General features: G+C 46.4%; 1 protein-coding gene and 1 long non-coding RNA gene across 3 annotated transcripts in view; one reads left to right on the forward strand and one right to left on the reverse strand.

The window, feature by feature from the left end:
* GRAP2 (GRB2 related adaptor protein 2) overlaps positions 1-21,235 on the forward strand; it is a 504,271-nt gene that overhangs the window by 54,155 nt on the left and 428,881 nt on the right. The window lies entirely within an intron of this gene.
* The window catches only part of LOC137531971 (uncharacterized), a 46,575-nt gene continuing 39,800 nt past the window's right edge, over positions 14,461-21,235 (reverse strand). For both annotated transcript variants that reach the window (XR_011023822.1, XR_011023823.1), the window contains exons 2-3: positions 17,625-17,810; positions 14,461-14,548 (exon numbers count right to left, since the gene is read on the reverse strand). This is a non-coding gene — a long non-coding RNA (uncharacterized lncRNA). The remainder of the gene's footprint in view (positions 14,549-17,624; positions 17,811-21,235) is intronic.

Below are 21,235 nucleotides of genomic sequence, written 5' to 3' on the forward strand. Positions count from 1 at the left end.
CATGCAGTCATAAATGTAATAAAGATAAGAGGTTCCATAAACAGGGACCGGCAACGCTAACCCAGCAGCAGCAGCAGCAGCACACGTGATGGAACAGGAGGAGGCGCAGGAGGAGAAGGCCACGCTTTGTGAGACACAACAACCCAGGCCTTGCATGAGGACAAAAAGCGTGCGGATAGCATGCTTTTTACCGCCATGCAGTCATAAATGTAATAAAGATAAGTGGTTCAATAAACAGGGACCACGCGGCAACGCTAACCCAGCAGCAGCAGACGTGATGGAACAGGAGGAGGCGCAGGAGGAGAAGGCCATGCTTTGTGAGACACAACAACCCAGGCCTTGCATGAGGGCAAGAAGCGTGCGGATAGCATGCTTTGTACCGCCATGCAGTCATAAATGTAATAAAGATAAGTGGTTCAATAAACAGGGACCACGCGGCAACGCTAACCCAGCAGCAGCAGACGTGATGGAACAGGAGGAGGCGCAGGAGGAGAAGGCCACGCTTTGTGAGACACAACAACCCAGGCCTTGCATGAGGGCAAGAAGCGTGCGGATAGCATGCTTTGTACCGCCATGCAGTCATAAATGTAATAAAGATAAGTGGTTCAATAAACAGGGACCACGCGGCAACGCTAACCCAGCAGCAGCAGACGTGATGGAACAGGAGCAGGCGCAGGAGGAGAAGGCCACGGTTTTTGAGACACAACAACCCAGGCCTTGCATGAGGACAAAAAGCGTGCGGATATAGCAGCAATGCTTTTTGCCGCCATGCAGTCATAAATGTAATACAGATGAGAGGTTCAATAAACAGGGACCGGAAACGCTACACCATCCCAGATGTTCATTGGTCATGTTACTTGGTTGGGGTCCTGGAGTGTTGCGTAGTCATTTCCAATCCAGGATTGATTCATTTTAATTTGAGTCAGACGGTCTGCATTTTCTGTAGAGAGGCGGATACGCCGATCTGTGACGATGCCTCCGGCAGCACTGAAACAGCGTTCCGACATAACGCTGGCTGCCGGGCAAGCCAGCACCTCTATTGCGTACATTGCCAGTTCGTGCCAGGTGTCTAGCTTCGATACCCAATAGTTGAAGGTTGCAGATGGATTGTTCGACACAGCTACGTCATCTGACATGTAGTCCTTGACCATCTTCTCCAGGCGATCGGTGTTGGAGGTGGATCTGCACGCTTGCTGTTCAGTGGGCTGCTGCTGCATGGGTGTCAGAAAATTTTCCCACTCCAAGGACACTGCCGATACCGTTCCCTTTTGGGTACTAGCTGTGGCTTGCGTTGTTTGCTGCCCTCCTGGTCGTCCTGGGTTTGCGGAAGTCAGTCTGTCTGCGTACAACTGGCTAGAGGAGGGGGAGGATGTCAATCTCCTCTCTAAAGTCTCCACAAGGGCCTGCTGGTATTCTTCCATTTTGACCTGTCTGACTCTTTCTTCAAGCAGTTTTGGAACATTGTGTTTGTACCATGGATCCAGAAGGGTATAAACCCAGTAATTGGTGTTGTCCAGAATGCGCACAATGCGTGGGTCACGTTCAATGCAGTCTAGCATGAATTGAGCCATGTGTGCCAGAGTCCTACCAGAATCCTCATCATCCTCTTGTGAGCGTTGTGATAGTTGTTGTGATGCATCATAGTCGTCACCTTCCTCCTGGTCTGCTTCTGCTGACCATTCGCGTTGAATTGTGGAAGTCCAACGTGCACCGCTCTGGCCCTCGTCAGTGGTGGCATGAAATTCCTGCTCCAACTCCAGCTGTTCCTCCTCCTCTTCTTCGTCATAGCTGCTGGGGCCAGCGTTCCCTGAGGCGGATGGCCTGATGTTGGTACCATCACGCTGATCGTTTTCTCCTTCAGATTCCCCCAGTTGCATCATGACAGCTGTTTCCTTGATTTTTAACATCGACCTCTTCAGTAAACACAGCAGTGGTATGGTAATGCTGACTGAAGAGTTGTCACTGCTCACAAGCAACGTGGATTGCTCAAAATTTTGGAGGACTTGGCAGAGGTCCAACGTGTTGGCCCAATCGGATCCACAGAAGCTTGGCAGCTGGCCGGATGCGCCTCGGTACTGCGCCGTCATGTACTGGACCACTGCACTCTTCTGCTCGCAAAAGCGGGCTAGCATGTGCAGCGTAGAATTCCAGCGCGTAGGGACATCACACAGCAAGCGATGGTGGGGGAGATTGAAGCGCTCCTGCATCTTGGCGAGTGCCCCCGAAGCAGTACTGGAATTTCTACAATGTTTGGCCACTCGACGCACCTTCAACAGAAGATCGGCCACGCCTGGGTATGTCCTCAGGAACCGCTGAACTACTAGGTTCATCACGTGCGCCAGGCAAGGGATGTGTGTCAGCTTAGCCAACCTTAAAGCGCGAATGAGATTACTCCCATTATCACACACAACCATGCCCGGTTTCAGGTCCAGCGGTGCCAGCCACAAATCCGTCTGTTCCTTTATTCCCCTCCAAATTTCCTCCCCTATGTGCTGCTTATCCCCAAGGCAGATTAGCTTCAGCAACGCTTGCTGACGCATGCCAACAGCTGTGCTGCACTGCTTCCACAATCCTACTGCTGCTGGGTTAGCGTTTCCGGATGAGGTACAGCTTTGAGATGCGTTGGAGGAGAAGGAGTCAGAGAGGTAGGTGCTGCTGTTGTTATCCAGTGGGAGGGACGGCGGTGCAGCTGTTTGTGGCGTGGGCAACACCCGTGCCGTAGCAGGTGAGGAATCGCTGCCAGGCTCCACAAGGTTCACCCAGTGCGCGGTAAGGGAGATGTATCGACCCTGGCCGAACGCACTCGTCCAGGTGTCAGTGGTGAGGTGAACCTTGCAGGCAACGGCATTCTTCAAGCTTCGGGTTATTTTGCTGACCACGTGCTCATGCAACTCAGGCACTGCAGAGCGCGCAAAGTGGTAGCGGCTGGGAACCACGTAACGTGGGATGGCCACTGACATCATGCCCTTGAAGCTGTTTGTCTCCACCACTCGATATGGCAGCATTTCGCAGGCCAGAAGCTTGGCTATGCTGGCTGTTACTGCCACGGCCCGGGGGTCATTTGCTGGCAATTTCCTCTTGCGCTCAAACATCTCCGACACAGACAACTGAACCGTAGCGCTGCACACGGAAGGGCTGTTGGTTGTTGTGTTTGATGAACACTGGGAGACCTCAAGAGCACTACTCCGGAAAGTGACAGTGTCAGCGTCGTCTGATGTTTGTGAATGTTGTGAACCACGCAATGGCTGGGCTACTGCTGCTGCTGAGGCGGGTCTGGTGGTGAGTCTGGTGAACCCAAGGGAGGCAGTGTTGTTGCTGGTACCCTGTCCTGACGCGTTTGCCCACAGAGTGGGATGTTTGGATAGCATGTGACGGCTCATGCTGGTGGTGGAGAGGTTGTTAATACTTTTCCCCCTGCTCAGGCGGGTCTTGCACACCTTGCAAATCGCCATGGTAACATCCTCAGTGCAGTCTTCAAAGAAAGCCCAGACTTTGGAGCACCTGCCTCCTTGCTGGCGATTTCTGTTTGCTCCTCTTTTGCCTCTCACTTGAACTTCCACGCTTGTGGTGCCTGAAATTGCGCGCCGCCTACCTTGTGGCACAAGGCGAACTCGTGCAGCAGTGGGTTCTTCAACAGACTCATCTGTGCTGCTGCTACGACGGCGATGTTCTCGTACACAAACAAAATCTGGGTCTCTGTCCACATTGTCCATACCCTCCTCTTCCATCTCCTCAAACTCGTCATATGTCATTGTGGGCCGCCGCCGTGGAGTAGAGCTCCCCACAACAACCTCTGCGCAGCACAGTCCAACGTCGTCTTCCAGATCTTGTCGGCCGACCTCCTGCAATTGCAACCCCTCCTGCCCAAATTGCTCTGGGATTTGGGTTTCCGAGTCCTCCTCGGACTCGCCTTGTATTTCAGTGTGCGGTGCATTTCCCACAGTTAACGGTTGTGAATCCAGGCACAACATTTCTGGCTGTTCCTCCATTGACCTTTGAAAGGTGGAAGTTTGTTGGGCTGGGAATAGCTCCTGCGAATACCCCATTGTGTCCTGAGGTAATTCATTGGACTGGTTATCTGGCAGTTGTGTGCGTGGTGTCGCTGCCGGTTGTGTCAGCTTTGTGCCCACTGGCTCCTTGTAACTGGCTGAGGACTCGGACCTCGTGCGTGATGTGCTGGTGCTGCTTAACCCACTGCTGGACGCTTGAGAGGTCATCCAAGTAATTATCTGGTCCTGTTCTTTTGGATTTGTGAGGGTTGTTGTCCTGGACAACATGGGCGGTATTGAGTGGGTTTTCTTGGGTGCTCCCCTGTGGCCTGTACGTGAACCGTCAGGGGAAACACCTCTTCCCTTGCCCCTCCCTCTTTCAGCGGATTTCTTCCTCATTTCACTTATCCTTACAGTACACGCTGACTGGCAGCAGTACAGTGGCAGTACAGAAATGCTATACAGTACCACTATTCCCAGCAGCGACACAGGGCACAATGCTATACATTGGCGGGTGAGCGGTGTACTACTATTCCCAGCAGACACAGAACAGTAAACAGAATGCTATATAGTGTGGCTGAGCGAGCGGTGTACCACTATTCCCAGCAGACACAGAACAGTAAACAGAATGCTATATAGTGTGGCTGAGCGAGCGGTGTACCACTATTCCCAGCAGACACAGAACAGTAAACAGAATGCTATATAGTGTGGCTGAGCGAGCGGTGTACCACTATTCCCAGCAGACACAGAACAGTGAACAGAATGCTATATAATGTGGCTGAGCGAGGTACACAGAGTGGCAGTAAACAGAATGCTATATAGTGTGGCTGAGCGAGTGGTGTACCACTATTCCCAGCAGACACAGAACAGTAAACAGAATGCTATATAGTGTGGCTGAGCGAGCGGTGTACCACTATTCCCAGCAGACACAGAACAGTGAACAGAATGCTATATAATGTGGCTGAGCGAGGTACACAGAGTGGCAGTAAACAGAATGCTATATAGTGTGGCTGAGAGAGCGGTGTACTACTATTCCCAGCAGACACAGAACAGTAAACAGAATGCTATATAGTGTGGCTGAGCGAGCGGTGTACCACTATTCCCAGCAGACACAGAACAGTAAACAGAATGCTATATAGTGTGGCTGAGCGAGCGGTGTACCACTATTCCCAGCAGACACAGAACAGTAAACAGAATGCTATATAGTGTGGCTGAGCGAGCGGTGTACCACTATTCCCAGCAGACACAGAACAGTGAACAGAATGCTATATAATGTGGCTGAGCGAGGTACACAGAGTGGCAGTAAACAGAATGCTATATAGTGTGGCTGAGCGAGTGGTGTACCACTATTCCCAGCAGACACAGAACAGTAAACAGAATGCTATATAGTGTGGCTGAGCGAGTGGTGTACCACTATTCCCAGCAGACACAGAACAGTAAACAGAATGCTATATAGTGTGGCTGAGCGAGCGGTGTACCACTATTCCCAGCAGACACAGAACAGTGAACAGAATGCTATATAGTGTGGCTGAGCGAGCGGTGTACCACTATTCCCAGCAGACACAGAACAGTAAACAGAATGCTATATAGTGTGGCTGAGCGAGCGGTGTACCACTATTCCCAGCAGACACAGAACAGTAAACAGAATGCTATATAGTGTGGCTGAGCGAGCGGTGTACCACTATTCCCAGCAGACACAGAACAGTGAACAGAATGCTATATAATGTGGCTGAGCGAGGTACACAGAGTGGCAGTAAACAGAATGCTATATAGTGTGGCTGAGCGAGCGGTGTACTACTGTTCCCAGCAGCGACACAATGACAGGGGGGACCCTGGCTAGCGTGGCTGGAGCGCGAACTACCCTGCCTGCCTACCCAAAGCTAAACCCACAGACAAATGGCGGAGATATGACGTGGTTCGGGTATTTATTTACCCGAACCACGTGACAGTTCGGCCAATCAGAGCGCGTTCGGGTCCGAACCACGTGACCCGTTCGGCCAATCACAGCGCTAGCCGAACGTTCGGGGAACGTTCGGCCATGCGCTCTTAGTTCGCCATGTGGCCGAACGGTTTGGCCGAGCACCGTCAGGTGTTCGGCCGAACTCGAACATCACCCGAACAGGGTGATGTTCTGCAGAACCCGAACAGTGGCGAACACTGTTCGCCCAACACTAGGTAGAAGCCACAGTGGGGCCCGTAGGAGGAGAAGTGTCTTTTTCCTGTCCTGAGAGACTAAGGCCACATACATACATCAAACCATAGTCTTTTGAAAATGAAAGATCACAGACCAATTTTACCCCCTTCCATGTAGTATGAGAGCCATACCTACACAGTCTATTCTATTGAGCTGATCTCCCCATCAGATAGAAATCTTTGCAAGATGCTGCACACAAAGATGCTGTACACATGCAACAGATCAGTATCTGCAAAAGATCTGTTCCTGCAAAAGATCCGTTCCTGCAAATTGCATTCATAGTCTATGAGATCTGCAGATCATCATACACACCTTGTTTAACTGACATTCATCTGCAGATCAAGCAATCATCTGCAGATCTGAAGATCCATCCTGGTGGAACTGATCTGCAGATGAATGTCAGTTAAATAAGGTGTGTATGATGATCTGCAGATATCATAGACTATGAATGCATTTTGCAGGAACGGATCTTTTGCAGGAAGAGATCTTTTGCAGATACTGATCTGTTGCATGTCTACAGCATCTTTGTGTGCAGCATCTTGCAAAGATTTATGTCTGATGGGGAGTTCAACTCCATAGAATAGACTGTGTAGGTATGGCTCTCATACTACATGAAGGGTGGTAAAATTGGTCTGTGATCTTTCATTTTCCAAAGACTATGGTCTGATGTGTGTATGAGCCTTGAGGCAGGGATGGATACAGCTTTCTGCTCTCTGCACAGTTGTTCTAATCGTCTGCTCAGCCACTGATCAGGAATGTATCAAGTTTTGAAAACAAAGATTTGTAGACAGTCCCTATTTAGTGCAGCAGGATCTCATGTACAGTGCCCTGCCCCCAGACTCCCCACCCCCTCCCCAAGTGCTGTGTAGTACTGTAGTGGTACTGGAGTCTGTACAGCCCGTTTTGCTCCATCAGAGGAGGACAGAGTGAATATAATAAGAAGCTGTGGCTGGGAGGACACTCGTCTTTCAGTATTCTGTGTGCGTTTTTTTGTATGCGTTTTTTGTACACCATGTGTGTCTGAATGTGTGAAGGCAAACTTTTCAGTATGGATGAGTCGCACTCTCTGGCCATCCACCTGTAACCAAATCAAGGTGGTGAAGCGTGCAGGAAACCTTCCCAGGATACCACAGGGACTTCAATAGGATTCAGCAAGTAGAAATCCGCACCACTTTAATAGATAAATCTTGTTTTATTAATATCAAAAACACATATTAAAAAGAGCCGTAGGGCAAGACAGTCCACTGTTTCGGGCTCCTGCCCATCTTCATGTTGCCCGGTTCTTTTTAATATGTGTTTTTGATATTAATAAAACAAGATTTATCTATTGAAGCGGTGCGGATTTCTACTTGCATGTGTGAAGGCATGCATGTTGTATCACAGAAGCTAATGTTATTGATAGGGAAAATGTGTACAGTGCTTCGCTGCTGTTTTTATCTGCATGGGGAAAACACATTCAAGTTTGCGATAGCCAATTGATTAACATTGGTTCTCAGTTTTCACACAAGTGGGCCCCCAGCCTATAAGTTGTTTTTTTTTTGTTTAACAACTTCCCTACCACAGGTTTTTTCTACTTCAAGACCAGAACAATTTTCACATAACGCTCCTCCCATTAATTTCGCCAATAACTTTATGACTACTTATGACACTGAAACAATATATATATTAATTTGTTGTGGGACAAACTAGGCTTTCTTTGGGCAATACTTTTTGCTAAGAATTATTTTATTATATATGCAGTTTACAGGGAAGAAGAAGAAAAAAAATGCAAAAATTCATAATTTCTCAGCTTTCAGCTATTGTAGTTTAAAAATAAAATGTGCTATTGTAGATTAAACAGACACATTTTATTTGCCCATTTGTCCTGGTTATTACAATGTTTAAATTGCATCCCTAGTACAATGTATGGCAATAATATTTTATTTGGAAGTAAAGGTGTATTTTTTCAGTTTACTGTTTTTTTATACAATAAAAATAATGATAAGCTTTCATTTACAAAAGCAACAGTAAAATACCCTCATAACATACATATTTAAAAAGCCCCTAAGGTAACTATTTATGCAGTTGGTTTTTTTTTTTTTTTTATAACTATGTGGTGCACCCCACCAAAGTTGAAAAATAATAAATATTTAATAAATTGGGAAATGAAGAAAGCGGACTCCAGCACTCCAATGCAGAGGTAGTTTAATCAAGCACTTTAAACATAGAGCAACAAGTTACAAGCCGCCTGTGTCTTATTTAATAAATGTTTGAGTGTAAAAGTGTCTGGTATATTTGGGTGTATTTGGTTGTATTTTACTTTTTGGCCACAAGATGGCACTACACTTAGTTCACCATCTGCTGTTTACAGCAGATAGGAACAAAAGTGTTTGTAACAGTTTCGTTGTGGTTATGAATGAGAGATGCATCTCTCTCCCATTCATAACGGCACGGTGATCAGGACTGAGAATAGATGATTCTCATACCCCAATCAAGGAAGAACAGGGATGCAGTGATGGCACATGGAAGCGGCATGGGAATCGCAATTGGTGGCGGAAAGTAAACAGAGCGCATATATACGCCCCTCATCTGCTAGTGATAAGCACAGGGGCGTATATATACGTAGCAAAGATCCGGAACTGGTTAATATCCTGCCTGGCCTACCTTTCTAATTTCTCTTTTATGGGGATGGGGAGAGGACCCAATTCGAAGTTTTGCGGGGGGAATTGATTTCAAGTTATGCCCCTGTGGACAATGAATCTCTGATATTAATGAACTGTGTGGAGCAGATATCTCTGTCTGTATAATTTCCATTAAATCAGGGCAACCTGCAATAAATGTTGGTCGAATTTTGCTCAGTTTGGTTCAGATGCAGTTTGGCTGAATTAATCTCGGTTCCCAATAGGTGTGCTGCCAGACCATTTCCCAGCAGACCAAAATAGTAAGATTGCCCCTAAATCAACAATTTATCAGATCATCAATAACTTCAAGGAGATAGGTTCAGTTGTTGGAAATCCTGCAAGCATCAGGACCCTCTCCTAAAGATGATTCAGCTGCGGGATCGGGGTGCCACCAGTGCAGAGGTTGCTCAGGAATGGCAGCAGGCAGGTGTGAGTGCATCTCATGCACAGCAAGGGGAAGACTTCTGGAGGATGGCCTTGTGTTAAGAAGAGCAGCAAAGCAGAGGCATATCTTGAGGGGTGCAGGCATGGCTTGGGCCATGGGTGCCACAGCATGTCTGCCCTGTACTGTGCCGCCATACCTGCCCCTGTGCGGAATTGTCCTGCCTGCCTTCATGCCTCTCTGTCATTCAGACCTCAGATCAGAATAACTCTTATCTGGGAAACATGGCTACTTAACTTGGGATGATATGTTCTGGGGGTCTCGCGTCCCCCTGCACACCTGGGCGGAGCTACAAACACCATCATGTCACCATCATGTCAATGGAAAAAATGTAAAAGGCTGCCATTCTCACAGTATTCAAGCCAGAGTCCCCACACTTGGCACAGTTGGTCACTTGGTGACTGAAGTTACAAATCTAGGAAAAGTAGGCGGAGCATAATAGCAGCCATTCAGCCAATCAAATTTCAGCCATTCATTTTTAATGGGAAAATGTAAACTGCAGCCATTCTTAGAATATTAATGGCAGGGTTCTCAAACTTGGCACACGTGGTCACTGGGTGACTGAGATTAATATTCAGGAAAGTGGGCGGAGCCTACAATAGCCATTTAAAATGCACCTATTGTTTTTAAATGGGAATATTTGCATTGCTGCCCTTCATACACTCTTAATGGCAGAGGCTTCAATTCTGGTACAGTCACTGCTGGGGGGCTGGGGTTTAATTTCTGAAAAGGGGGTGGACCACAAACAGCCAATTAGATTTGTTTAATTTCAGTGGGAAATTGCAACTTATTGATGCCAAGGACCCCAGAGCTCATAAACCTGGTCACTGAGTGACTGTATGTCAAGGTTAGAAATAGTGGGCGGAGCCAAAAACAACAACATTTTTACATGGGAAAATATAAACTGCAGCCATTCTTACACTGTTAATGGTAGGGTTCTCAAACTTCACACAGTTGGTTACTGGGTGACTGAGATTGATATTCAGAAATTTGGATGGAGCCTACAACAACCAATCGAAATTCATCTATTGATTTTCAAGGGGAATATTTACATTGCTACCATTCTTACACTGTTAATGGCAGAGGCCTCAAACCTAAAACAGTCATTGGGTGACTGGAGTCCAAATTCACTGAAGGGGTGGAGCCAAAATCATAAGATTTGTTAGATTGATTTCTGCCATTCTGTTATTGGCAGGGTTCTCAAACTTGACACAGTTGGTCACTGGATAACTGGGATTAATACTCATGAAAGTGGGTGGCGCCTACAACAGCCAATCAAAACTCACCTATTGATTTTCAAGGGGAATATTGAAACTGCTGCCATTCTTACACTGTTAATGGCAGAGGCCTCAAACCTGCTACAGTCGGTCATTAAGGGACTGGGGTTCAAATTCATCAAAGGGGCGGAGCCACAAACAGCCAATCAGATTTATTTGCTGTATAAAATGCTTCCATTCACACCATTTTGATGCCAGTAACCCGAAAGCTGAAAACTTGGTCATTGTGTGTCAAGATTACAAAAAGTGGGTGGAGTCAACAACAGATTTCCCTGGGAAAATTTAAACTGCAGCCCTTCTTCACTGTCAATGGAAAGGTTCTCAAACTTTGCACAGTTGGTTACTGGGTGACTGGGATTAATATTCAGAAAAGTGGGTTGAGCCTAAAAAAGCTAATCAACATTCACCTGTTGTTTTTCAAGGGGAATATTGAAATTGCTGCCATTCTTGCACTCTTAATGGCACAAGCCTCAAACCTGGTACAGTTGGTCATTGGGTCACTGAGCTTCACATTCAGAAAAGGGGGCGGAGCCACAGCCAATCAGATTTGTTTAATTTCACTGGGAAAATACAAATTATTGATGTCAAGGACCCCAAAGCTCACAAAATTGGTCATTGAGTGACTGTGTGTCCAGGTTACAAAAAAGTGGGTGGAGCCAAAAACAAACTTTACTGGGAAAATATAAACTGCAGCCATTTTTACACTGTAAATAGCAGGGTTCTCAAACTTTGCCCAGATGATCACTGGGTGACTGATTAATATTCAGGGAAGTGGGTGGAGCCTATAATAGCCAATCAAAATGCATTTGTTGATTTTCAAGGGGAATATCTGAATTGCTGCCATTTTTACACTGGTAATAGCAGATGTTTCAAACCTGCTACAGTTGGCTATTGGGTGACTTTGGTTCAAATGCTGGAGAGGGGCGGAGCCACAAACAGCCTATCTGATTTGTTTGATTTCTATGGGAATATACAAATTATTGATGCCAAAGACCCCAAAGCTCACAAACTTGGTAACTGAGTAATTGTGTGTTAGGGTTAGGAAAAGTGAGTGGAGCCAACACCAGCCAAATACATACCCGGGAAACGCCGGGTCATCAGCTAGTTGTTAATAAAATGCTTTGAAACGTAGGAAATGCTCATAATTATACATTAATACGCCACAGACAACTGACAAAAAACAAAAACAATGAAGCAGCAAACTTCATGAAAACCAGTATTTATGCCGTTCTCAAAACTTTTGGCCATGACTGTACCTGTCCTTCACTCAATTTACTCGGCTACTACCTAGATTTGATGAGATTAGACAAAAAAAATATTGTATCATTAGTGGACACGTTTAAAGGTAATCAAAGGTAGTGATGATGGGCAGATTCGACCAAGAGACAAATCTCTCTCTAATCGAATCTGATTAGAGAGAGATCTGTCGGCTGCCCATACACCGCAGGCTGAAATAAATTCAGAATCGGCCTTGTGACGCCTCATCCACTGACTCGTCGACCCGACGCTGTCCCCCTAATGTTTAACCACTTCAGCCCTCAGTCGTGTTTCACTTTATGCATCCGAGCAATTTTCACCTCCCATTCATTCACCTATAACTTTATCACTACTTATCACAATGAACTGATCTATATCTTGTTATTTCCGCCACCAATTAGGCTTTCTTTGGGGGGTACATTTTGCTAAGAGCTACTTTACTGTAAATGCATTTTAACAGGAAGAATAAGAAAAAAACTGAAACAATTCATTATTTCTCAGTTTTCGGGAATTATAGTTTTACAATAATACATGCCTCCATAATTAAAACACATGTATTGTATTTGCCTAATAGTCCTGGGTATTACACCATTTAAATGATGTCCCTATCACAATGTATTTGGAAATAAAAGTGCATTTTTTCAGTTTTGCATCCATCACTATTTACAAGCTTATAATAATAAAAAAAAATTGAAATATTTTATCTTTATAAGGATGTGGATATTTAAAAAGTTTAGACCCTTAGGTAAATTTTAACGTTTTTTTTTTTATTGTAATGTTTTTTTTAATTAAACATTTTATTTGGGTATTTTTGGGAGGGTGGGAAATAGTAATTTTTATGTAACTATGTGTTTAATTTTTCTTTTTAACATGTAGATGTAGTTTTACTATTTGGCCACAAGATGGCAACCATGAGTTTGTTTACATTACGTCACTCTAAGCGTAACATGTACACTTAGAGGGACATAGGGGGGACGTAAGAGGCGGAAAGAGCGAGGCTTCCGAGAGAAGCTGTCGCTTTTTCTGCCGGGGAAAGGGATCAATGATCGGGCACCATGTCCCAATTCATTGATCCCCGGGCTAACGGACCGCGACCCGGGAGCGCACGGGATCACACATGTGGTCTTTTGGACATATACTATACGTCCAAATGGCCTAAATGGTTAATGTGCCCACCTTCCCTGAAGCCCAGTGCACTCTATACATTACCTGTCCGCCTTTCCCTCTGGCCTCTATCTGCCATCCATACAGGCACACCACATCACACATGCGCCCTTACTAGGCAACCACGTAGAGTGCATGTATAAACGGCGGAGGGAGCCTGGAGCAAGCGGAGGGAGCGACGGACAGGTAATGTATAGAGGGCACAGGGCACACAGGGCACATTAAACATGAGAAGGGACAGCTTCAGAAGGTTTTGTCGCCCATCCTGATATCGCTCTCTGTTACCGCCGTGCACCTGATCAAACAAGTTGGCTCTACATCTTGCAGAATGTCCAACCAATGAATGCAACCAATTTCAGCCCAAAATTGATCGCATTGTTGGTCAGGCATACACTTGGCGGCACCATCTAGTAATTGAATTGCATGGTTTATCGGCCGCCAAGTCGCCTGATGTAGGGCCACCTTAACAAGATCCTGTAACAAAAAAAGCCTCCCCTGGCCCTGGGGGGTACTCACCTTGGTAGGGGGAAGCCTCAGGGTCCCCATGAGGCTTCCCCCCGTCCCCTGTAGCAGCAGGCAGTCTATCGCTGGCTCCCCCAAAGTGCCCCGGAATCCTCCCTCGACAAGCGCTGATAAGCGCTGATTTATTTACTTTTCCTGGCTCCAGCGGGGGCGCTGTTGCGGCTCTCAGCACGGAGATAGGTGAAAATAACCAATCTCCGTTGGGTCCACAGGCGTAGGAGACTTGCGCCTGCGCAGTAGAGCGGCCTGACAGCGATCGGCTATTTCCGCCTATCTCCGAGGCGGAGAGCTGATACTGCGCCTGCGCTGGAGCCGGGAAAGTAAACGTACATCCCCGCTGTTCAAGGAGCTTTATCACCGCCGCCGTGGGACCGAGGAGGACGGGGGAAGCCTCATTAGGATCTGGAGGCTTCCCCCACCCAAGGTGAGTACCCCCCGGGGAGGTTTTTTTCGTTACAGGTTTTCTTTAAAGCTGCAATAAAATTATCCTTTTGTCGAAGCCAAAAGACAAAATTTGTAGTTTACTCTGTCAAACAGTGCGTTAATCCACTATAAGCCAGTCCTGGCCATTCAAAAGCACTAGTTAAAAACAGAAACATGTTTGTTAAGAAGCAAAATCAGGCTGACAGATCACATTTAATGAACGCTGCCTTCTGCTTGCTGGGAGCTTCAGGAATAGTATGTAGCAGATTTCAGATGGGTTGCATAGGCCGGGATTACGGTTTCTATAGCAATTAGACTGCCAGGGGGATAAAATGCGGAGACATCGGTCTAAAGGTAAATGGCAGAAAGAACCTTTCTACAGAATCCTAACAAGTTCAAACATTAATTGTAGCCTTTTTGTGCTCCTGTAAACGTATAAACAATTGTGCTGAATAGATCGGACAAACCACAAAAAACAAAACAAAATACAGTCAGGATTATGTACAAAACAGAGGAAAGGAAGAAAGTATACCATTCTTTTTTTATTCTCTAGCAACACACATATATGGTTTATATTCCGGTTCCTGGGAATGGCGGGGACTGCAATGCTTAAACCAAACCTAAAGTGATAATAAACATATGAGATGATTAATTGTATGCGTGTTACTAAAAGTGATTATTTCATATAGCTGAGCCTAGTATTTTTATGTCCAGCTTAAGTGCTTCACTTAAAGACCTAATTCTAAACAGCAGCCATGACAAATCTGCCTTGCTGAGCTGAAAAACAAACAGAAGTAACAACCCTTTGAACTTCCCCAACACAAAGGGGATAAGAGGCACCCAGGAGTATATAAAACATTCACATACCATGTATACATACAATGAATTTTTAATACGCACAGGCAAGATGTTTTGTGGGCCTCTGCCCACTTCCTCAGACCAAATAAAGTGCCGAAGGATTTCAAAAGGCAGGTGCACTTGATTTGGCCAGAGAAAGTGGGCAGAGACCCACAAAAGGTGTTGCCTGTGCTTATTAAAAATTCATTATTTATTTATGTAAATTTGTCATTATAGAGGTAAGCCACAGCCCACTTTTTTTCTTTCTTTTTGTTGTCAATGTTATACACTCCTGCAAGCCTCGTACCCCCTTTGTGCTTGTTTTCCTCCTTGCGAGGCCTAAGTCTGGTCACCACGTGGTTCATGCCACATGCCAAGACCTTTCTGCTGTTTTTAACCACTTGAGGAATGCCGAGTTAAACCCTACTAAAGACCGGGCCATTTTGCACTAAATTGGCCACTGCAGCTTTAAGGCCTCGCTGCAGAACCGCACAACTCAGCACACAAGTGATTTCCCCCCCTTTTTCTCCCCACCAACAGAGCTCTCTGTTGATGGGGTCTGATTGCTCCCCCGTGTTTATTGTTTTTTTACAAATATTTTTGTTATTTTTTTAATAAATGTGCCTATTTTTTTTCTATTTTCTGGGTAACGAAGTGGAGTCGGCTTTGTGAATCTCCCTATTCTTCCAGTGTAGGTCTCTTTGTGCGTATCAATTTCGCCTAATTTTCATTTTTAGATACGTTGTGACGCACTGCACCATTTTGAGGTTCCAGTTGTCTCCGTGTTTTCTTCTTAGGTGCATTGTTCACCCTTCCACACAGTTATTTGAACTTTCCAGCACTAAAACCTTATCACAAGCCTTTTCACACTCAGATATAGCTCTTTTCGCTCCTATTTACATTTCAGGAAACCTACTGAATTCAACAAGTTGTTTGGCAAGCACTTGCATAGATAACAATCTTTTTAAAAGTGGTGGTCAGTATACTTTGCCTTCTTAAAACAAAAAGTACTTGTGATAATTCAGCTTTGAGTAAGCAACAGTGGTTAACTTTCTACAATGCATCACTACTGAGCATGCAAATGATACATCTATGCCCCTGAAGCCAGGCTTACATGCAGAACCGCTGGTATATAGCAAGCCTATAGATTTGAATTTTACAGACCCATGTCAACCCCACATGTGGACAGCCTGTTGCGGACTTTTGGTCCTTATCATTGCATAGCAGGGATTGATATGGCTCTATGGAATAGGGCTTGGACTAGTACAACAGAATACCCAAGCAGACCAGTCAGTTGATGATACCTGCTGCTTGTCTGCGTCATCTTCTGCCCCGATATCTCCCATTTCATGGTTCCCATCTCAAAACAAACAGGAAGGGGCAAATCTTTTTCCTGGCTCCCATACCACTCTGCCCACTTGCTGCCCACTCTTCATAATCACTCCTTGAAACTTTTTTTCACATTTAAAGTTACTCCTTGAATCAAATTTCCAGTCAGGATGACGGTCTTGTGGCAATGTTCCTTTCTATCCCCCTCTCATTCCCTCCACATTCCATTACCTTCCCTCAAGGAGGACAATGTACAGATTCATGTGGATCCAGCATGACCATTCCTCTGTACTTAGCTTAGGTAGTTTTCCTTGGTCAAAACTTTTTTTTCGACCAGTGGCGTAGCTAAGGAGCTATGGACCCCGGTGCAAGTTTGTACATAAAATTGATATGGCGTACCAAAAACCTGCCAAGGACAACCACATTGTCAGAGATGCAAGAAGGGGATGGGGAACAGTGTGTTAAGGATTACTACTATTCAAATCATCTATAGAAGTGATTATTACCAGCACAGGACCAATAGATAGCTAATACTGGGATAGAGGGTGGACCCTTTGAGGCCCCTCTGGCACAAGGGCCCCACTGCGGTCGCTACCTCTGCTCCCCCTATTGCTACGCCACTGTTTTCGGCCTATAAGACGCTCCTAGGTTTAGAGGTCAAAAACCAAAGAACAAATAAAATATATATTAAACCTAGTGCTTTCATGGTCCAGGAGTGTCTTGTACATGATCTTTTCCAATTATTGTGTTCCCTTCTGGCCCCCGCTTGTCCCCTTCTTTCCCCAGTGTGTCCCCTGTGTGTCCTCCTCTCTCCCCCGTGTGTCCTGCGCCCCCCCCTGTCTGTCTTGTGCTCCCCCGTGTCTCCTGCTATGCCCGTGTTTAACCACTTGAGGACCCCAGTGTTAAACCCCCCTAAAGACCAGGCCTTTTTTTTTTGTTAAATAGGCCACTGCAGCTTTAAGGCCAAGCTGCAGGGCCGCACAACACAGCACATAACTGAGTCCCCCCTCTCCCCCTTTTCTCCCCACCAACAGAGCTCTCTGTTGGTGCGGTCTGATCACTCCCCCATGTTTATTTTTTTATACAAATATTATTATTATTATTGTAATAAAAAACACTATTTCTTTAAATATTTTCCCTCCCTCCCTCCCCCAGTCAGCCAATCAATGCGATCGGCTGTGATAGGCTTCAGCCTATCACCACACCAATCGCTTCTGTGTCCCCAAGGGGGACAGCCGTGTCACCCCAGTACAACGCTGCCTTAGATCGCAGTGCTTTACTACCCTAATAAGTTCCACCATCTAACAGTTTCCGAGCAGCAATTGCCACTGGGAGACTGAAGGCGGAGCAGAGCTCCACCTTCCAAGCAGGAGATGCACGTGCAGCCTGCGCACGCTCTCCTGCTATCCCCATAGAAGGCCGTTCACTCCATCCGGGTGGAACGGTCCTGGGGCTGCCGCCGTGTTCGTGACAATTGGCGTGGATCGTTCGGCAAGAAGTTAAATTTAGAGAAGCGGCAACTTGTCTTACTTAATCAATGGCTCCAGCAGTGAACACGGACCTCTCATCTCCTGTGCGGCTCCCTCTAGTAATGTCTTCTGCTGATCGCGTCATAAGCAGAAGACGCCTCGCAGGGGCCTCTAGAAAGCTCAGACTTTGGATTCAGGGCCTCTGGAAAGCTCAGTCTTGGGATGGTTTGTAAATAGTTTGTGTTGACTGGGAATGGCAAATAGACCAACAAGTTAACAAAAATTGCTAATAAAAATAATTACATTTAATGCAACAGTTTCAAAATGTGGCAGATTTCTAGCAACTGACAAAATCTAACTTATCTCCAACCAACCACCACAGAAATAACCTCTTATGGAGTCATTTGATTGCTCAATACATCTTTTCGCCCTCCGATCATCTCGTTAAACAGCCTTTTTTTACTTGAGTAGAAAAGAAATAAATAAAGAGAATGATTATGAAACATCCTCCCCAAACTAATACAGAATTATATTCCTTCCTCTGCAGGGAGAACGCGCGATAAATTGGACAAACGCTTATAAATGGTAATTCTTCAAGTCTTTTTTCAGAAGACGATACGGTTGGTGCGCACCATCCGGCTGAAGTCAACTTCTGAGTTTTGCAGCTTAATCTTCAGAACTTGTATTATTTGTGCCGCAGACTCCAGAGCCGGCATCTCATTGACATTTACGATACACAGACTGCCGGAGTGAAGCTCATATTCCAAAGCATAACGGCTTCATCATATCTCTTTCACCCATACGCCACGCCAAACCCCCAAAAATCAAATAGCGCCGAATAACTTTATTCTACTGCCTCTCTGATTTCTTCGTGATTATACCGGCATTTTCTTTTTCTTATTCCTTGGTAATATTTACTATTCTGGGCTTCCAGGGGGACGTGATGTGTTGAGAAATGGAAATAAATGACCGCTGCTTTTCCCAGGCTAACGTAAATTCTCCTTTACTGCCCGGAATGTTTACACTCGAAATACATTTACTCTTTGGAGACCGAGAGGTCAGGAAGGCAATGGGTAAAAAATTGGGCTATATTTGTACGAGAGGCTTGAGTTCAAACGCAAGGTAATTGTGCCAGCTAGGCCAAGGTTAACCGGCGGCCGGGAGATTGCTGCTGATAGCTTATAGACTGACGCTCGGAGAGCCGGTCTGTGGGTGGCTGAAAGAACAGTAAAATGTCATTTTCACATAAATCCGTCATGATAGAAATAGGAAAGCTATGAATCGCTCAGTTCTACTGGTGGTGGCCTGACTGTCATACTTCAGCTGTGGTTTCATTATTCCCTTTATGACCGCCAAATAAAGCATGCTGCTAGTAGAGCAGGGGCATAACTAGAGGGTAGCAGCCCTTGTGATCACAAGGGGGCCCAGAGCTGTGGGAGGCCCCCAACTACTAAACCTTGCCTACCTCCGATACTGGCGTTGTAAGGAGTAGGCAGGCTGTCCCTGCCACTGACTCACATGCGTGCAGGGCGGCAGGCGGAGGGCGTGTCTCAGTGCACGCCCCGCCTATGTAAACAGTAGCCATGTGTCTCCCTGAGTGTCAGCTGATCAGCTGACACTCCAAGCTCCGATTGGTCAGGCCTTGTATTTGAACTCGGGGAGCGCTCCAGTCTGGGCCCGTAATAGCCTATTTTGGGCTTGTTGCTGAGATTGCGCTCATACCAAGTGCTTGTCTTGCTGAGGACTTGTGCCTGTCTCTTGACTAAGCTTTTTCTAGATTGGATTACCTGTTACTGACCCGGCTTGAACCTGACCACGCTTCTGTATTGGATTACCTGTTACCGACCCGGCTTGTTAAAGGACTCGCATGAACGCTGCCTGCATTGACTCTGGCCTGATTGACCTTGCACCTGTCTAGTGATTATACTTCAGCCATTCCCTGCCACCTTGTCTTTGTCTGGATTGCCTCAGCCTACAGGCCTCAGGTGACTATTCTGTATACTGTGTTACATTGCCTTTCTGTGTTAGGTGATTGCTGTCTGCCAGTTTGTATGCTACATCTTCCTGCAGGGTATTGTATTAAAGGGACTCCGAGCTCTACTTAAAAAGTAAAATAGTACTCACCGGGGGCTTTCTTTAGTCCAGCGCTGGTCGGGAGGTCCCACGACGGCGTCCTGGCTTCTCTCCTAGGCCCCGCTCCGTAATGTCTGGACGGCGGCAGCCCGGGCGACACTCGGCTGAGTGTCGGGCTGCTCCTTCCGCGTATGACGCGGCTGACGTCACACGCCGGCCGCCTTGCGTCATCTTGGCAGCCGGCGTGGCAGTATGGCGCATGCGCGCTTTAATCGCCGCCGTCCAGCCATTCCGGAGCGGGGCCTAGGAGAGGAGCCAGGATGCCGTCATGGGACCTCCCAACCAGCGCTGGACTAAAGAAAGCCCCCGGTAAGTACTATTTTACTTTTTAAGTAGAGCTCGGAGTCCCTTTAAGCTTTCGTAGGTGTTAGGGCTGAGGTATATGTCAGTAATATGGGCATACAGTCTGAGGGCCCGTTTCCACTAATGCGAATTCGCATGCGTTGTCCGCATGCAAATTCGCATAACCAATACAAATGGATGGGGCTGTTTCCACTTGTCAGGAATTCTGTGCGGTCTGCTGTGCAGAAAAAATCTGCACAGCAGAGCCGTCAGAATTCGCATGCTGCACACCCGCACGCAAATCACCGTTAATGTAATGTAATAGGAAAACCGCAAGCATGTTAGTCTTGCGGTTTTCCCGGCGTTTCCACGTGAAAACCCATGTCAATGCTTGCCGGCATTGACATGGTTAATATTGTTTAGCGCAAACCATGAATGATTCCACGTGAAAATCCGCATGGAGACGCAAACGAATCTACACCCGCACGCGGATTCATTGACGCGATTTTCGCATCAAAAACGCAACGCACAAGTGGAAACGTACCCTGACTCACAGCAGGTGACCAGACAAGCCTGACAGACGTCTGTACTTCAGATCAGGTGATTTTGTGGCTACACTTGTTTTATGGCCCTTGTGAGATGGGCCCCCAGGCCGTGAAGGGCACCAAGGGGAGGCAAGAGAAGGGGTGTGAACATTGGGGTCAGGGCCCCATGAATTGTCGTTATGCCACTTCAGTAGAGTATGGGATTTAAACATCTATTTCTTCCTGGCTAGCAGCCCAACAAGTAGTGAACTTAAAGAGGGACTCCAATGAAAATAATGCAATAAAAAAGTGCTTCATCTTTACAATAATTATGTATGAACTAGTGACCTTAGCCCATTTAAAAAAGGGCTCTAGGTCCGTCAACACTGCCACATGCCACCGCGCTACGTGTGCACTCACCCGCCCGCCATGTGTGCGCGCACCCGCCCACCCGGTCAGCCCCCTGGAATGTCCTGCTCCTGTCCCAGGCTGTTCATGCTGCGCACATGCGCAATTCCATTTCACACGGACACAGATGATGCAGGGACACCTGTGGTTTTATTATATAGGATGATTTAGTCAGTGTTTGCACATTGTAATATCTTTCCTCTCCCTGATTTACATTCTGAAATTTAACACATGGTGACATTTTTACTGCTGGCAGGTGATGTCAGTGGAAGGAGATGCTGCTTGCTTTTTTGGCAGTTGGAAACAGCTGTAAACCGCTATTTCC

Source organism: Hyperolius riggenbachi, chromosome 9 (assembly GCF_040937935.1).
Source record: "Hyperolius riggenbachi isolate aHypRig1 chromosome 9, aHypRig1.pri, whole genome shotgun sequence".
NCBI lineage: Eukaryota > Metazoa > Chordata > Amphibia > Anura > Hyperoliidae > Hyperolius > Hyperolius riggenbachi.